Source organism: Mauremys mutica, chromosome 6 (assembly GCF_020497125.1).
Source record: "Mauremys mutica isolate MM-2020 ecotype Southern chromosome 6, ASM2049712v1, whole genome shotgun sequence".
Classification (NCBI taxonomy): domain Eukaryota; kingdom Metazoa; phylum Chordata; order Testudines; family Geoemydidae; genus Mauremys; species Mauremys mutica.
The window spans coordinates 97,439,560-97,456,410 of NC_059077.1; the positions used below are offsets into that span (position 1 = coordinate 97,439,560).

Sequence of the window (16,851 nt, forward strand, 5' to 3'; positions counted from 1 at the left end):
TGATATAGGGAATCTTAAGACTATTTTACATTACATACCAAAGCCATTTCCAAATTTGTCTTCAGATTATGACCTGAACTTTCCTCACTCTGTATTACACAGAGACAGGTTGTTTAATGATTTAGGGATTAGAACATACTTCACTGAAATTTATATTGATTAGAAACTAAATTGTGAGTTGTATGTTACTCTCTAAAACTCTGTGTAACTCAAGGTGTCATCGCGTAGCTAGAGCCTATGTCCTGTGTACCATGGCAGTTAGAAAAAGCTGATGAGCTCTGGTTAACAATCCCTAGATTTGAACTAGAGTGATAAAGTATTCTCAGCCAAAGATACTTGGTTCTGGGACTCACTTGCCCCACTGGTCTTACAGAGACCAAATTTTCTAAACTTCAGAGGATGTTCAAAAAGTCCATCTGTTTCTTTAAAGGGTGAGGATTAGAATGGCACATTTATTATGGCAGGACTGTTTTTAGTTAGCATTTGCTATGCCTAATAGACAGAATGGCAGAAGAGGGTCTACAAGAGAAATGTTGTTTAGACAGGATCAGCCTTTTGGATGAGCTCTGAAGGCTATATTTTATGTTAATTTATTTAGAAGACATTTCTTTTTCTTTTGTCTTTTTTTTGCGTTTCTTTTGTATTAAAATGCTAGTGTTAATAAGCGAGCTACAAAAATCCACAGCCAACTGTGACGATATACATAAAACACAAAGAAACAAATGAAATAATCCAAAATCAAAAACAGTACAGAACAATGTAACCTATCCTCCAATTTAGCTATCATAGAAACCCCTTATCCATGTCTGATCCACAACACATATGTATTCTGATAACATAACTTATTCTTAGAGTTAGAGAACCAGACTCAATTTATCTCTCACAGTCCAAGTAAATATGAAAAAGCTGCCAAAGCTGCCTATATAAATCTCAGTGAGCTCATATGTTCTCTCACATTCTTTCAGTACATATGATGAAAAGTGAGAAAGGCCTTTTCCTACTAACTCATACATAGGCAAAGAGTTAGTTCCTAAACTCTTGCAGAGAAACAAATATATCTGAGTTCTAGTGACAAACTATAATTAATATCTATGAGGAATTAAAGGAGATTAGTGGAAAAATTCCCATACTTCAGATTAAATAGCCATGTTGTCTCAGCATCATTAATCCTAATCTTTCACCTGCTATTAATTTTCTTCTTGATTTCTAAGGCTATTGTTTGTTTGAACAAAGGGTAAAGCAGTTATTTGAAGTTGTTTACATAGTGCAAATGAGTGCACAAACAGGAAAGAAAATTCATGTTAATTAGATACAGGCCTGAATGAGATGACAAACTGATGTTGTCTGTACCACTGGGTGCACCAGGGCCTGATTCAAGACCACTGAAGTCTACAGGAGACTCTTTTGACTTCAACGGGCTTTGGATCAGGCCCTTGGTATGCACTCGGGGCTTGATTCTGCATCACTGAAGTCAGTGAGAGTTTTCTTCATTTCAATGGGGAAAGGATCAGGGTGTTCATCAGCAAAAAACCTCTCTTGTACTATGCTCTTCAATTGCACATTTAAAAATATATTTGTTTTCTGGGTACAATTTTGCTTGCCCTTGTCAATCTGATAATATAGTCTAAAGATTATTGTCTTTAATTCTGGCTTTGAAATAATGGAATAGAATATAAATATAAACACAGAGCTTGAATGAGATTTTAAAGTGATGTATACGTGATGGCCACCATTTTAGCCAACACCGGAAGGCCCTCCACCGCTGAGAGTACAAGTCTCTACACTTTGAGCTGAAGATCTGGGCTGTTAAACTGAGAGCTGTACCTGACCCATATTCTCTGTGGATCAAGCACAGAGGCGAACACACAACATACATTGACTAGTAGATTACATGTATGATTTGCGAAGGTCCTCTGCACGGGGATGAACTTTATTCCTAGAGCAGAAAGAATTAGAAGGAAAAAATTCAAAAGATCTGGACAAAATAAATGGCAAGACAATTATATACTCCAATTAGAATTAGAATTGGAGAACATTTTTAGAATTTTAAAGTGTCAATTAAAATTTCATCAGAATTACAAGTTTGAACAGAAAACAGTGGGAGAATATTTACAATTTCGCCCACCACTACCACCTCGTTTTTCAAGCAGCTCCAAGAAAAATGCCTCATTTTGAATAGGCTATTACCTTGCTTTCTTTTTTGGCTCCTGCAATATTTTGCAGGCTCAAGTAATTGAGGGAGTAATTTTGCACCTACAGTTATGTGAAGGGCATCTGATGTAATTTACATATCTAAGTAATTGATAGCAACCACATAACAGTAGTTAGATATTATTTGAAATGTGCATGATCATGATTCTGGGAGCACACTCACTACCACAAATTATGGCTGCTATTAAGAATGTTAAGAATCTGACCTTAAACAACTGAAAATTTAGCTGGATGCCAAGTGGGGTGTACAATTAATGAAAGATTTATGCTATTTGTTTTGTTTGTTGACTACTAGTTATGGAAGAAATAGGAGGCATGCGACTGTTCATGTTGACAATTGCAATAGCATTTCTAAGGATTCTGATTAGTAAAAATGAGAGGCTTCTGAGGAAGAGAAAAATTGGCCACATCCCCTAATCTCCCTAGATTAGAACCACAATTTAAAATAGTATAAATCCCTTGAAATAGACAATGAACCAAATTCTGCTCAGCCTTACGTCCTGTGCAACCTCTCTTCAACCAAGCTGAGTAGAAGTAGCAGAATGTGGTCTTAAATTGGCAGTACCCTCTTTCTTACCTTAAATCCATGGGTTTATTAATCAGATGCCATACCCAATTTTCTTTCACTGATAGTATAGTCCTCTGAGTGCCAATATAAGATGGGCTTCTCACCACACCTTATTATTCTATAAAGGAAACCATCTCTCTCTCTTGAGCTAATGTTGTCTTCTAAAGGCTGTGGTCAATCTGAACATTTTGATCTGTAATCAGAGACCAGGAAAAGGATGATAAAGACAAGCAAATTTGTAGATTTTCTTTTTTTTAAAGTTTTCATAGAGAGAGAAAAGACAAGATCTGCCTCAATGTACTGGTATCCACACTTTCATTTGCAGGAAATGTGCATTTAAAGTATCCTGGAAACCAGTTACATGATAAGTGAATGACTATGCCAATCAGCTAATTAAAACTCTTTAATTAAACAAAACTATGTATTTGAACTTCTTCCAAGGCCTGGCCCGTGAAGCTAAACCAGAGAAGATAATTATATACGGTACACAGGCACTACAGCATATTTTGACAGATTGCAAAGCAGGACTCATTAAAATACCAACCTCATGCTCAAGCCAGAAATGGCATAAAGTCTACAGATAACAGTACCTGTAACTGAGCATTTTTCTCTTGGTTCATGTAAAGCTTTGTTTGAGTTGTTGTCTTCCTTTCACACTGTATAATATGAGTCAGTGAGCTGTATAATTCTTCATGTCATGGAGGCGTCTCATGTGGGTACATAGTTTACGGTGTCATGTGGACTGTATAAAACCTACAAAACTGGCAAATTCTCCCCCCCAACTTGTGTGAACAACAGTTATACTACAAGAACCACATGGTGAACATGTTAATTTTTTCTTCCTATTCCCAAGTTCCATGCTATGAAACCTCAAGCTAGTGCTTCTGAAATCCGGGTGGTAAGGCTGTACTTTCAAAGACAGATAGAGGCCCTTTAATAGTGTCAGATGAACACACAATAATATAGGGCACTCAGGAAACCACAGTGGGCCAAATACTGCCCTAAAGGTGCATGCGCGCACACACACACACATCTCGTTGACATCAAAATGTTTTCTGGCTCTGTATGACTAATGGCAGAATGTGCGCCATTGCATCAGCTGAGTTGTTCTGGAATTTGGAGTCAACGGGACCGCAGGGACAAAGAGGAGGAAGACTAAAAATGTGAAGGATCACTTAAGTTTTTATTTCACATCTGCAGCCTTTCAAACAGGGCAAAGGTGCTTGCTTATGCATAAGGTAGCCAGATGTCCCTGTTTGTCAGGGCAGTCTGAGTTTTAAGAGAATATTCTACCCACTGTTCCTTTTAGGAGTTCTAATTTACCCCTTCCCTCCTCATGGCTGAATGAAGAGAAGAAAAAGTTGGATTCATTTTCTTCAGAAGATACCATCTCCGGAATGGCAACAAAAATAAAATAATAATGAAATAGTTGTACTTCTATAGAAGCATTGCACAAGGAACACAAAGCGCTTTGCAAATACAAACCAGAAAGCTCCCCTCCTGCCTCCACAGCAGTCCCATGTCATGGGGCATTCCAGGGGTATACTGAGAGTGGGTTGGAAGAGGAAGTGGCCAGACAGTGCTGTGAATTGGACGTGTTTAAAGCCAACCATATCCTGGGGATTCTGAATATCTGCAATGGCCCCTACGGATGCAAGTTAGAGCAGCCTTCAGGGGTTTGATTTGGATTTAGGTGACCTGTTTAATTGACTTTAAAAGAAACACCACATTGTACCCCTCACATGCACACCTATTTCTATATTAATAAACACTGACAAAGATCTTGGCTACTTAGAAAAATGCAAATTTAACTTGAAAACTCTATAGTGTGTAACTGAATTTTAAAATTTCATATAATTATTGTAAACACGCGTCATTAGGACCCATAAAGCTTAATTTTACAAAGAAAATGGGAGCAAAATTTCATTGCCTCATTGCTGGTCTCAGCAAGGTGGAGCGCTTCAGCTTAGACCCAACGTATTGCAACCTTCAGGGGCAATGGGAAAATATCCCTCACACCCCCCACACCAGGGAAAGGGGAAGAGGTTCCTGATGACCCAAGTCTTAGTGGCAATAAGTCACTAAGTGAGTGGCAGAAACAACACATGGAGCTTGTCTCATTATAATGTTGTTGCTAAGAGATGGACCTTAGCTCAGAAAGTTGCTCTGATAGAGCTAGATAACTCTTTGTTTTAAAGGATGATATTCCTTAAAGGAAATGCTTCATCCAGAGAACACTTCATTTATTGGTGGAAGGAGAACTGTAGAGGCACCTACACATACACACTCCAGCCATCAAGAATATGTCTACACTGCAATTAAAAATTGGTGACTTGGGCTTGGGCTGACTTGGGCTTGGGCTGAGGGGCTGTTTAATTACCATGTAGACATTTGGGCTCAGGCTATAGCCTGGGCTCTGGGACCATCCCACCTCTCAGGGTCCTAGAGCCCGGCCTCCACCCCAAGTCCAAATGTCTCCACGCAAATTAAACAACCCATTAGCCCGAGCCCCACGAGCCCAAGTAAGCTGGCTTGGGTCAGCTACTGGTGTTTATTTGCAGTGTAGATATACCCCAATATGCATTGTCAGGACCTTGGTCAGCTCTCTGAAACAGTTATCCCAAAAGAGAGTCACTAGTCTGATGTGAAAAGAGACTCAGCACCTGAAGACACCTACAGCAGAGGTCCAGACAACTGGAGTATCCTAGGTACTATAATATATGTATTGGAAGTCAGCAATAGGAGATACCAGTTATTTGGCTCAGACATCACTTTTCTTACCAAGGCCTTTTATCAGGGCCAAAGTGCTAATTACTTGGCTAGCCTATAAGTCAGTGGTAATTTAGCAGGTTGAAGAGAAACTAGTTGGAAAGCTCTGACTGCTAGAACAGCCATTCAGTCCAGTTTCTGTAATCCAGCTGGCTCTGGCCCTGATGCCCAGGCGTATCCTGCAGCCTCATCTGCCTCTGGCAGGCACCAAAAGGATAAAAGTATAAGACTCCAAGTCTAAAAGGAATAGACACTAGCCTAGAGAATGATAGCTTCAGCTTAAAGAACCCATGAGTTTGTATATTGACCTAGCAGCTCTGGCTTTTAGCCCACAAAGGTCGAACAAACTAGACATTGGCCAAGGATAGGGGATTTGACCAGGAGTCAGAAATCACAGGCAACTGAATATACTTAATTCCTATGGGATCATCCTAAAACTGTACAATAATACTGTTTCCATTCTGTTTCAGTCATGTAATAGGTATATTTTTCATTATTTTCATTTTACCAAAGATGACAAAGAAGAAGATTTTGACTCAGCCTGGAGAACAGATTTATTTTTAACTTAGGCCAGGGTGAGAGAATCCAGCAGCAGGGGAGTCACCAGTATGCATTTAGAACTTGATTTGCAAGTGACTTCAGGGGGTGGAGTGCTGCACCATCAAAGTGATCTACAGACATTAACAGGATCTCATGTGCATCCAGGGTGCCCTCATGCTCACAAAATAGGAGGATCAAAGGCCTTAAATTATAAGCAAGAAAATTTAGTTGGTGATTTACTTGTGATTGTCTCAAGTGGAAAGGGTTTAAAGGATTTCAAGTGTTTAACCGTTTTAAACTCTAGAGAATATTTCCATGGGCATGAACAGGTTAATATAGTCATCCCCCTCTCTGACACTAGTCCAAAGATAACTTTTTACTGAAGAATTGAGCATGTGTAGTGACAATACAAGCTTCCTTCATTGCTCCACTATTGTGCATCTGTGCATTTAAATCTATGGGCAGCTATAGCATGCAATCGATGGCTTGGCCAAAATCCTCATTGGATATTTATAAGAAAATTGATTATGTGAATGCCCGCTGGAGACACCACCTCTTGGAATGAGGGGACAGTTCTGCCTCCATGTCTGTTAAGTTCATGGTGTCTTGGCTGAGTCTCTCTGAAAGGGTGCAAGCTAGTGATATTTGCAGAGGAGCTGTTCAGTAGGAAATGGACTGAGACCATCAAACTCACTTCACATAGAACAAACAGCCATCAGTTAGTTTCTGTTTACCAACGACCTATGTTGGATTTCAGTCGGCAACCAAGAAGTGTTCTCTGTGCCAGCCAAAAGTAGATTCCAAATGGGAATTTACTACTTTTCTGTGTGGGTGATCTAGTGTTGTGTACCCAGCACATAAGGAAAGAAGAAAAATGGAATTAGCCCATTTAACTGGTCAGCTTTGGAGGCAAGTCATGCCTCATCTTTCCAACAAGAGGCAAAGAATAAGTAGCCTTTAAAAAAAAAAGGCAGGAAGACTGGAAATAGAGCAGCAAGGTCATTTGTACAGATTCTGCATCCCCATGTAAGATAATTTGATTGCTTTATTTGCCTCAGAGACCGCCCTTCTTGACATGGATTTGCTCATCTGTTTTAAAAAGGAAACCTACCAATCATTCCCTTTTGCTTTGATGCATTGGTTTCCCAAATATTTCTTTTAAATTGAGTGACAATTAAAGCACACATTTCCATAACAACATTCCTTGTAATGAAACCCATCTTTTAATGGAAAAAAGTACTGCCCTACTAAATTAAAAGTATGGAAAAATAAAAACCACATATAAAAGTGCACAAAACAATAAAAATACTCATATGCATTTCACTAAACAATGTGATGAAGTATACTAAGAAACACAAAGTTGCACTAATTAAAAAAGGTCACTGTGGAAAAAGAAATGCCACTGACAAATCTGCTTCCAGTTAAGCAAGAAAACAAAAAGTTAAAACAGGGAATAATATCCATATCATGTCAATCTGATATTCTAACCACATATATCTTTTAAATTCTAATTTCATCTAAATTCATTTAAAAATATTTATATCTGTTTTTATTTCCCTGTAAATAATTCCAGGATTCGTTCTAAGCAATTGCAAAAATATCAGAGTTAGCCTTAGCAATTTTGGTAAGAATTTTTTAAAATCAGTAAATCATTTAAGGTTTTATGAGGTTATTAATAGGAATAACAGAATTCTAATTATCCAAGATCTTCTCCATAGCTTGTAGTTCAGCTCCAGCAGAATGGGAAAAAAACCAACAAAGTATTCCCACCAGCAGACTTGGAAACATGACAGACATTATAAATGTTTTTTTAAGCTTTACAGATATTCCCAGGGCCTGGGACATTTTGCAAACATTATGATCAGAAAGTACCGATGACCCCAGAGATGTGTGTTCACCTTCTTTTTGGGACCCTCTGCATGGAGTTAGGCTCGGGCATTGCAAGGGACCAGAACTATGTCAACTTCTCCATTAAACCTGAGATCTATTCATGAATGTGTGGTGTGTGTGGGGGGGGGAGAGGGTTGCAGCTTTATTCTATCTTGGTTCTTTCATCAAAATGTAATAGTTCCATACATTATTAGACCGATTTAAAGAAAATATATCTAAAATGTCCACAACTATGCTACTACATGTAGTTATAAGAAGACTCTTGTGGGCCTTCATTATATCTTCCAAGGAAATGGTAGATAGGTATATGGTGCATGTCAGAATTAACTTCCCTTCAGATATCTTTCAAAACACTATCTAGAAAACCACTAAATCTAAATAAATTTCAATTAAAAGGGAGATAAGGCATTGGTTACACAAGTCCAAGACGAGACATTTTTCACCAGTGTCAAAGATTGTTTTGTTTAATAACAGGGAAGGCTGCAAACCTATACTTTATGGTTCTTTTCTTGCTCTTACACAGACTCCTTTAAAATTAAGTAGCAGCCCACCCAAAGCAGAACATGCAGTCATAGGGTCTCATGCAAGGAACATACTGAAAAGAAAGACTGTCTTACATTAAATACAAACAATCTGAACTGGGTCCCAATGATAAAGACCTACTGTCATGGAGAGGGGGTTATCACAGAACCCAACATTAAGTAACCTTGACTATTTGAGGATGAGTCACCTCTTCCCATGCATTTGTCATTCCTGATGCTTCCCTCATCCTGACAAAATGGAATGATTTTGCACTAGGAGTATGCAAATCAGAACTTTATTTCAGCCAGTGTGCACTGCTACAGATGTATAATATTGATACAGCATTCTTTTCAGGGTTCCTGACAGACTCAGATCAAATCTGACCCCTCTCTTTGGAGTTGTAGGCACATCTCAAATGCACTGAAAGATGTGACATCCTAATCTAGTCAAGATGACCCAACTGGGGCAGCCAGTTGAAGTATCGTTTCTACAGATCTAAGGGTGGGGAGTTAGAGGTTGAAATGTTAGGAACGTTGGTGCTGATCTGGTAATGGAGAGGAGTGAGGATACCAGTTTGTTCCAGATTTCAGTAAAACAATATAATATGCACTTACAGTATTTAGTGGCTTTCATTCAAGAATTTTAATGCATTTGCTAACATTGGATTCTTAAGTCAAATTCCCTGAATAATCAGGAAGGTATTCCTCTTATTTTACTGATGCGGAAACTGAGGAAGAGAAAATGAGGGCCTAATTCTTTAGTGTTAAAGGCAATGGACATTCTGCCACTGCTTTAAATGACAACAGAATCTGTTTCTACTTGCTTTGAAAAGTCACACACTCACTCACTGTCAGAGAGAAGAATAGAGCCAAGTGGCTCTGGAATAACCACTAGATGTTATAACCTTTTATACATATTACTTGAGAGTTAACAGAGTTGTTTGTTTATTTGTTTTTTCCTGAGATGAGTGTGTGGATTACTGGGCTGCATAACAAAAAACAGCCTTTGAAAAAACCTTGGAGCTAGATGATTTCAAAGGAAAGATGAGTACTAGCACTTCTTTGGCTAAAATATTTAGACTTGGCACAAATCAGCCAGTATGAAAAACACTAGCTTTTTTTTTTTATAGCAGCAAGTTGGATATACTTTTGGAAATACCACTTGAGTATTATGAAGCATTTATACTGTTTTAGAGCTTTGGTTTGGACTGCAAACATTCAAACAAGCTGGTTTGAATTTAAGTTCTTCTCTGGATTCTGGTTTCACACACATTTCTAACAATTGTAAAGATAAAGGAATTTGACTAAAAGAAAAAAATCTTTTTTTTTTTGGTAACGTGTTTTCCAGAAAAATTAAATCATACCTCCTTTCTTCCAGGAACATACATATTTTTATTACTGCATTTTTAAATGCACAATAGTCAACATGTTTGCTACGCAAGAGTATGACCATGTTATCAATAAATATGGCCCCAAGCCAACCATGGATAGCATGTGAGCAGATACTGTGACCATATGCAGTCCTTTTGGCATTGGTTGGAGTGTGTGTGAATGTAGCAATTCACCACTGTATTATCAGTTGAAGGATCAGAGCCCTAGGGTCTGGCCCAAAGCTCACTGAAATAATGGGTATCTTTCCATGGACTTGATTTTTGGATGAGGCCCTGAGTGAGTAATCTCACCACATAGCTGAAAAGAGTAACTCTAGCATTCAGTACCCTAAAGTAACCGGATCCTTTGAAAAGAAAAGATTTTGAAGACAGAATGTGTTAGCAACTGGCTAACATTTGCCCTGCTCTGGTCTTTTGTATTCGATGACACCTAAAAATCAAAACCTAGTGTTAAATCATAACTGAATCCCTCAGTATAATCCAGACAACCCGAACTCAAATTGACCATTCTAGGAAGTCATGGCTAGCTGTATTTTTTACAATTTCTTAGTGAGACTTCATCTCTGTAACTCCTATTTGAGTTACATTGTGGCGACATTTGTGACATCACATTGTAAAAAGATATGTTAGTAACTACAGCCGACACCACTGTTAATCCCCAATAATCATCGTCAATTAATTTTGTTTTGCTTTTATTTTTTGTGAATTTAGTGCTCATGAAGGATGGTGACTCTGGAGGCTGGTGAATCTTGCTCTGAAGTCATAGCTCTGTCCCCAGGTCAGGCGAAGGCAATGCAACTATCCTACCACCACCCCTTCTCAATTCTGACTCTCTCTAGTGTTGTTCAGTTTTCAGATCCATTTAGGCCTTGGCCTCTCTTCTGAATCTGTCAGCAAAAGTGGCAAATATGCTATGGACATAGAGACCAAATTGAGACCACCAACTCATTTCACATATGCTACTCAATAGCCATCAGACAGAAATTATTTTTGATCATTATCAACCTGGTGATCTATGAGTGAAAGGCTCTATAGTCAATTGAAAAAACTCTGAGCCATTTAGTTATCTTGGTGGTATTTTTCTCTGAACCAAGTATCGTCCAATAGGTATTACTATCTTGGAAACAGGAGGCAATGAAGAAATAAATTAAAATATTTAAAAGTGAACTTTGTCAGACTTTCCAAGATGTGTACACCTGGAAATTGTATGCATGTTAATGATTTATGATGCAACTCTGACTCATCTCTTCCTCACAATACGTTACACACATTTTTGTTACTCCTTTTGTTCCACATTTGGGTCATAAAAATGTAAGAGTTATGATAGTGGGAACTTGAAAGCCAAATATTTCTTTCTGTCTCAGGGGGAATGTCCCTTCCAGGGCACTCAAGGACAATGAAATCCAGATCCTAACAAGCCCTTGTGAAAAGCAGCCTGACCCAGAAACAGTATCTTGAATAAGGCATGTTTGGAAGCATTTGGTATCCAGTTTATTGTAATTCTCCCAGTGCTTCCCTATCATAATGAGGAATGGCAAAGCTTGTACAATAAAAATGATATATCTATCTATTATATATATATAGATCCCATATCACTAATGATAGGAGCAGATTTTTATAATGAAAATAAATGCATTTGAAAAAAATAATATTCAAAAATATGTTCATTGTATCAAAATTCCATGCTGCCCCTGCAACAAGTGACGGTACACCTCTACCTCAATATAATGTGGCCCGATATAACATGAATTCGGATATAACGCGGTGCTCTGAGGGGGTGGGGCTGCACACTCCGGCGGATCAAAGCAAGTTCGATATAACCCGGTTTCACCTATAACGCAGTAAGAATTTTTGGCTCCCGAGGACAGCGTTATATCGAGGAAGAGGTGTACTGCAAAAACCCAAACCAGAGCACTACTGGGGTTTGTGGTATCATAAACTGTTGCAGGAGAAACAAAGAATCCTCAGATTGGTTATATGGATAAGAGAGAGTAAGTGATTTTTGCAATCATTTGGATAAATACAATATATTTGTAATGTTAAGCCTGCACATTAATTCATGTAGGGAGAAGTCCCAAATGGTCTAGTCTGGCACTGGGGATGGGGACGGGGTGAAGCTGGGGGGAAATCTCTATCTGTAGGCTGTGAAGCAGAAATGAGGTAGATGCTACAGAAGTTACCCTCTGCAGGAATAAGGATGAAAACAGGTGGATCTGCACAGCAATGGATCCTCTGGCCTAATCCACACACCTCCCCACCCATACCTCACCCCAGCATGCTGCTGTGAAGGGAGCACACAGTAAGAGGGAGGAGGCATATAAACCCACATCCTCCCATGTGTATGTATTTTTTTGTACTATTCAGACTGAGGTCCCTGGAACAAATGCTTATATGAACATGCCCAGTGGGGCGACTCCCCCTGAGAGTTCAAAGTTCAAAGTTCAGAAAACAAACCCTCTCTCCCCACACAAAAAAATATGAGTTAGAAAATTATGAAATACCGTGATTTTCAAGCCAGTCAAGATTTTTGGGGGAAGAAGGGGCTGTCATCATTTTAGAACCCATATGGTTGATAACACCCCCACTAATACAAGTTTCCTTCTACACCTCTACCCCAGTAGTGCTCCAAACCCCTCACTCATTCGCTCATTCTTCCAGGTATCTAGCTTCCCACCATCTCTTACTGAACATTTATTTCCGCTCGGTCTCTGCCACCAATCCACTTCCCCAACGATCTCTCTTCCTCCCCCCTCACCCCTCCCAACACCCTTGTTCTGCCTTCCACAGAGCACCACATCGAGAAAGCTGTGGCTCCAGAAAGTTACCTCTTGCCAGTCTAGCAGGGAGACAGAGTGGCCTCTAGTGATCAGCTCAACAGCTAATGGGCACAGGGGAGGATTGAGAGAGAGTATCATCATCCTCGGATTCCCCTGTGATACCACTCTGCTGCCTTCCTTCCTTCTGTACAAATGGGACTGACACTTATTGGGAAGAGAAACAGTGTTCTTCCCCCCCCCCACCACACGCTGAAAACCGGAAGAGATGCCACCCCCCATCTATTAATTACACCCATGTTTGCATAAGGACAGGGGTGGGAAAACAAAGAAGACAGAAATTGTGTCTTAGTGATTTAAGATATGAAACAGTGTTTAAGTTTTTTTTTTAAAAATCCTACTCTCCATTTTAGGCTTGACTGTGGTATTCATGCCCCTCTGTAGTTAGTCAATAAAATCAATCTTAAAATGTGTTCTTTTTTCTTTTGCAGGAGAAGGTAAGATCATTCTAGAGGAGTTCCATGATTATCAAATAAAATATTACACCTCATTGTAGGCTTCTTTCTTGCTTCTCATGGGACCAACTTTTGTTCTCTCTGCTAAGGCTAAGATCAGCTGTAAATTTCTTTCATATGTCTTTTTTATTTTTATTACAACAAGTACATCATCTCCCACAGAGCTGTATTGCTTTAAGAAGCTGTCCTTGTAAATCTATGGCAGCCTCCCTTTTGCCTGTGTGTGGTTCCTATAGTTGGCACTGCTTTCTCATTAGCACTTTCACACTTGATTAATTAAAACAAGGCAGAAGTCATGCTCTTTCACTGCTATTGATCTCTTTGCAAGGCATTTTACTATGCTCATAGATATTTAGTGAAGGGGAAAGGAATGTGACTCGCTCTCCTCTCCCCTTCCTTCCCCGTTCCAGCTTTCAAACATCTGGACATTATTGATTTTAACGTGTTCCGCAGTTGCTGCTTCTACCACTATTCCAGTGAGTCCTCTCAATCTGCTTCTGCTGCCCTTATTTTGAGACCTCAGTCATTGACAGGCAGCCCTGCCTCAGCAAGGATTACGCAGAGCAGAGAATTAGTGGACTTGTGACACAAGCAGCAATCACTGTTAAAAAATAGTTTGAATACCTGAAAACTTGGAAAGATAAAGAAAGGGGACCAAAAGCTGGGGAGGGCATGGGGGGGCGGAGGAAGCTAAAGTGAAGTGACCTTAGTAGGTGCAACCCAGAATGAGGAGGAAAAATGGGAATTAGAGAGGTGAAAAGGAGAAGGGAAATGTGGGTACTGCTATTACCTGTGGGGAATAATTGCATTTCACAGATAGCCCTGATCAGAACCTCATTGACATCAGTGGAAATGGATCAGGCCTTTACGTGATACCACTAACGTAATTGCCCCGTCAACTGAATCTTAACCTCAGTTACTGTGAGTATACTCTGACAGGGGCTATCAACAAGGAGGGAGTGCTCAGTTCCACAATTTATTTAAGGTTTTGTAGTGCCCTCTATCACTATATTATCCAAGCACCTTCTAGGTAAAAGAGACTGGCAATTGGAAAAGCTCAGAAAAAAATCCAACAAAACATTTTTTGAAAGAATTTGCTGATTCAGCAAAATCAAAACATTCGATGGAGTCAGTTCGATGAAGGTCTGATGGATTTCCTGCCAGCTTGTCCACCGGGTTCTCAGCATCCTGGTTCCCGGCCACCCACCAGGCAGACTACCCTGGAGCTGGAGCTCCATTTCCTTTTATGAAAAATTTCAAAATTTGGGGGTTTTGTTCCAAATTTCAAAATATAAATTTTTTCCATGACACGGAATTACCTTTCTTCACCCAGTTCTACTGACAATAGTGCAGTCCTTAGTAGATTTCATAGAGGCTGGTTGTCCTCCCTTTCTGATGCTGATTTCTATGCTAGAGGATCTCACTACTGTCATTTCCTCATCATCGTATTCTATATTTGTGTTTATGTGTATTTGTTGATATCATGTAACTGAACAATTTAATATTTAAGTACTAGAATAACGTAAGTTAAAAACAAATCAGAGCTTTGTCATTTAGCCCCTTTCTGTTTTGTAGGATTCTCTTTCCTTGAATATTTAACTTGTCATTTCACATCTGGTTGACAGGAGACTGAGACATATGATTTTACCCCTGGTATTTGTTAATGAACCTTTAAATTGGCTTTTAGTAATACAGCCTATTTATGTATGCTGTGATTCTTCATCTCTTTCATTTGTAATAGACAACACAATTAATTTTCTTCAGTTATCTAACATATCTGAGTTACATCCAGTCAAAATGGCCACCAGAAACAACTCCAGACCCTGAGCTGGCAACAGGGGTTGGTTTTGCTGGTAATCTTCCACATCTAGGAGCATTACTGATTTTTTTAAAGAACATAAATAATGGATATATTACTTAGCACTGAAATCTTAGGACTGGTGCTATATGAAAAAATCAGAAGTTCTTCAAATAATTAACAAAGCTTATTATTTATCTGTTGTGTCAGTCTTTTGCGTGATAAGCAGTTGATGGTGCTTAAGTGGAAAGTATCTCTCTACATTTCTGCCAAACCAAGTTATCAGGATAATAAAGAATCATGTGATCACTTTTTATAAGGATCTTCCCTCTTTCCCCCCCCCGATTCTTTCCTTATTAAAAAACTAAATGGTACTACAGATTTCCATGTTCTGTGAGAAGTATTCAGCTGGCCTCTAGGGCATAAATAAAGGTTGTATGTCTTCGGTTGCTTTCAAAATATTTGTCTCTTGTAGAAAGCCATGATTCTAAATAAAGATCTGACCCATTAATATATGCACTCTATCCACTAATTAGTATCAAAAACAGAGCTGTTTATAAATTACAGATACACTGGGCCAAGATCATCCCATTGAAGGCAATGGAGTAACATCAATTTAGCCATTACAGTAAGTATTTTAACATTTAAAAAAAAATACCCAGAATCCAGTATTTGATGTGGTAACTATAAAATCCACAGAGTTGTGGATTTTTAAAAATTGCCACATTTCATTTGACTACATTTGTTATGAACAGTTTTAGTTCTATGATATAGCTGTATCTGTTTGCACAGTTATAGGAAAGACTATACAGTATGTGTTAATTCCAATACCTACAGGAGGACTGTCTGAGATAAGCAATTACTTGCTCCACGTTGAGGAGCAATGTAGAAAGTATGTAAACTAATTCCTTATTACTTCTACAATGACGCACAACCTGGTTTAGAACACAGCTACAATTTCTCCTAAATCTCATCCCAACTCATACCTTCCTAAATCTTGTCCTATCAGCTATACTGGTGAGGTTTAATTTGTCATGATTTTCTATGTTAAATGCTTCATACCTACAAGGCTGTCTAAAACCCTGTGTTTGCTCACAGCCTGGCAAGTATATGATAGAGAACTGTTTCTTTATATTTAGAGCTGTGACAATAACCAAAAAATAGAAGAAAAAAATGTTTTGGGTCAACTCAAAACAGAAATGTTTTGAATTTTTCAGCAAACAAAAACTTTTTTTAAAATTGTTTTCGGTCAAATAAAACATTTTGTTCAACCTGGAACAAAACAATTCATTTTGAGCTTTTTACCTTTAATAAATAATAAAATTGAAGTAAAATTTGAAATGAAAAAAAGTTAAAATGTTTTGTTCTGAAGATACTGAAACAAAAAAAAATCCCAAAAGTGAAAGTTAAACAATTTAGCAAATTTGAAATAAATTTGTGAAATGTTTCAGTCAACCAGAATTCTCCTTTTTGCGGGGAGGGGGGGGGAAATCATCCAAAAAATTTCTCCTAGCTCTATTTATGATGGATACTTTGCCAGAACATGAACATTTCTTGGCTTTAAGGGCAGCCCTATGATTCATGTGTCGCTGAGCTACCAGAGTGGAAGTTTGAAGTCAGGGAACGAGTTGTCTCTGTCTTTGGTCTTTCTGTTATGGGACTCTAAAATTAATTAATTAGTGTTAGCATAGTGTGCCTCACCAATTCATTCTTATTTTTTGTGTGTTCCTAAGGGTATGTCTACACTGCAATGAAAAATAAAACATGCAGCTGGCATGTGCCACTTGAATCGGGCTCGCAGGTCTTGGGCTAAAGCTCTGTATAACTGCAGTGTAGACATTCGGGCTTGGGCTCTAGGTCCCTGCAAAGTGGGA

At 38.7% G+C, this 16,851-nt stretch overlaps 1 long non-coding RNA gene across 2 annotated transcripts in view; it reads right to left on the reverse strand.

Moving 5' to 3' along the window:
* Positions 1 to 1,187: 1,187 nt before the first annotated feature.
* Positions 1,188 to 16,851, reverse strand: part of LOC123373353 — a 291,422-nt gene continuing 275,758 nt past the window's right edge. For both annotated transcript variants that reach the window (XR_006580681.1, XR_006580680.1), the window contains 2 exons: positions 2,789 to 2,972; positions 1,188 to 1,936 (listed from right to left, as the gene is read on the reverse strand). This is a non-coding gene — a long non-coding RNA (uncharacterized LOC123373353). The remainder of the gene's footprint in view (positions 1,937 to 2,788; positions 2,973 to 16,851) is intronic.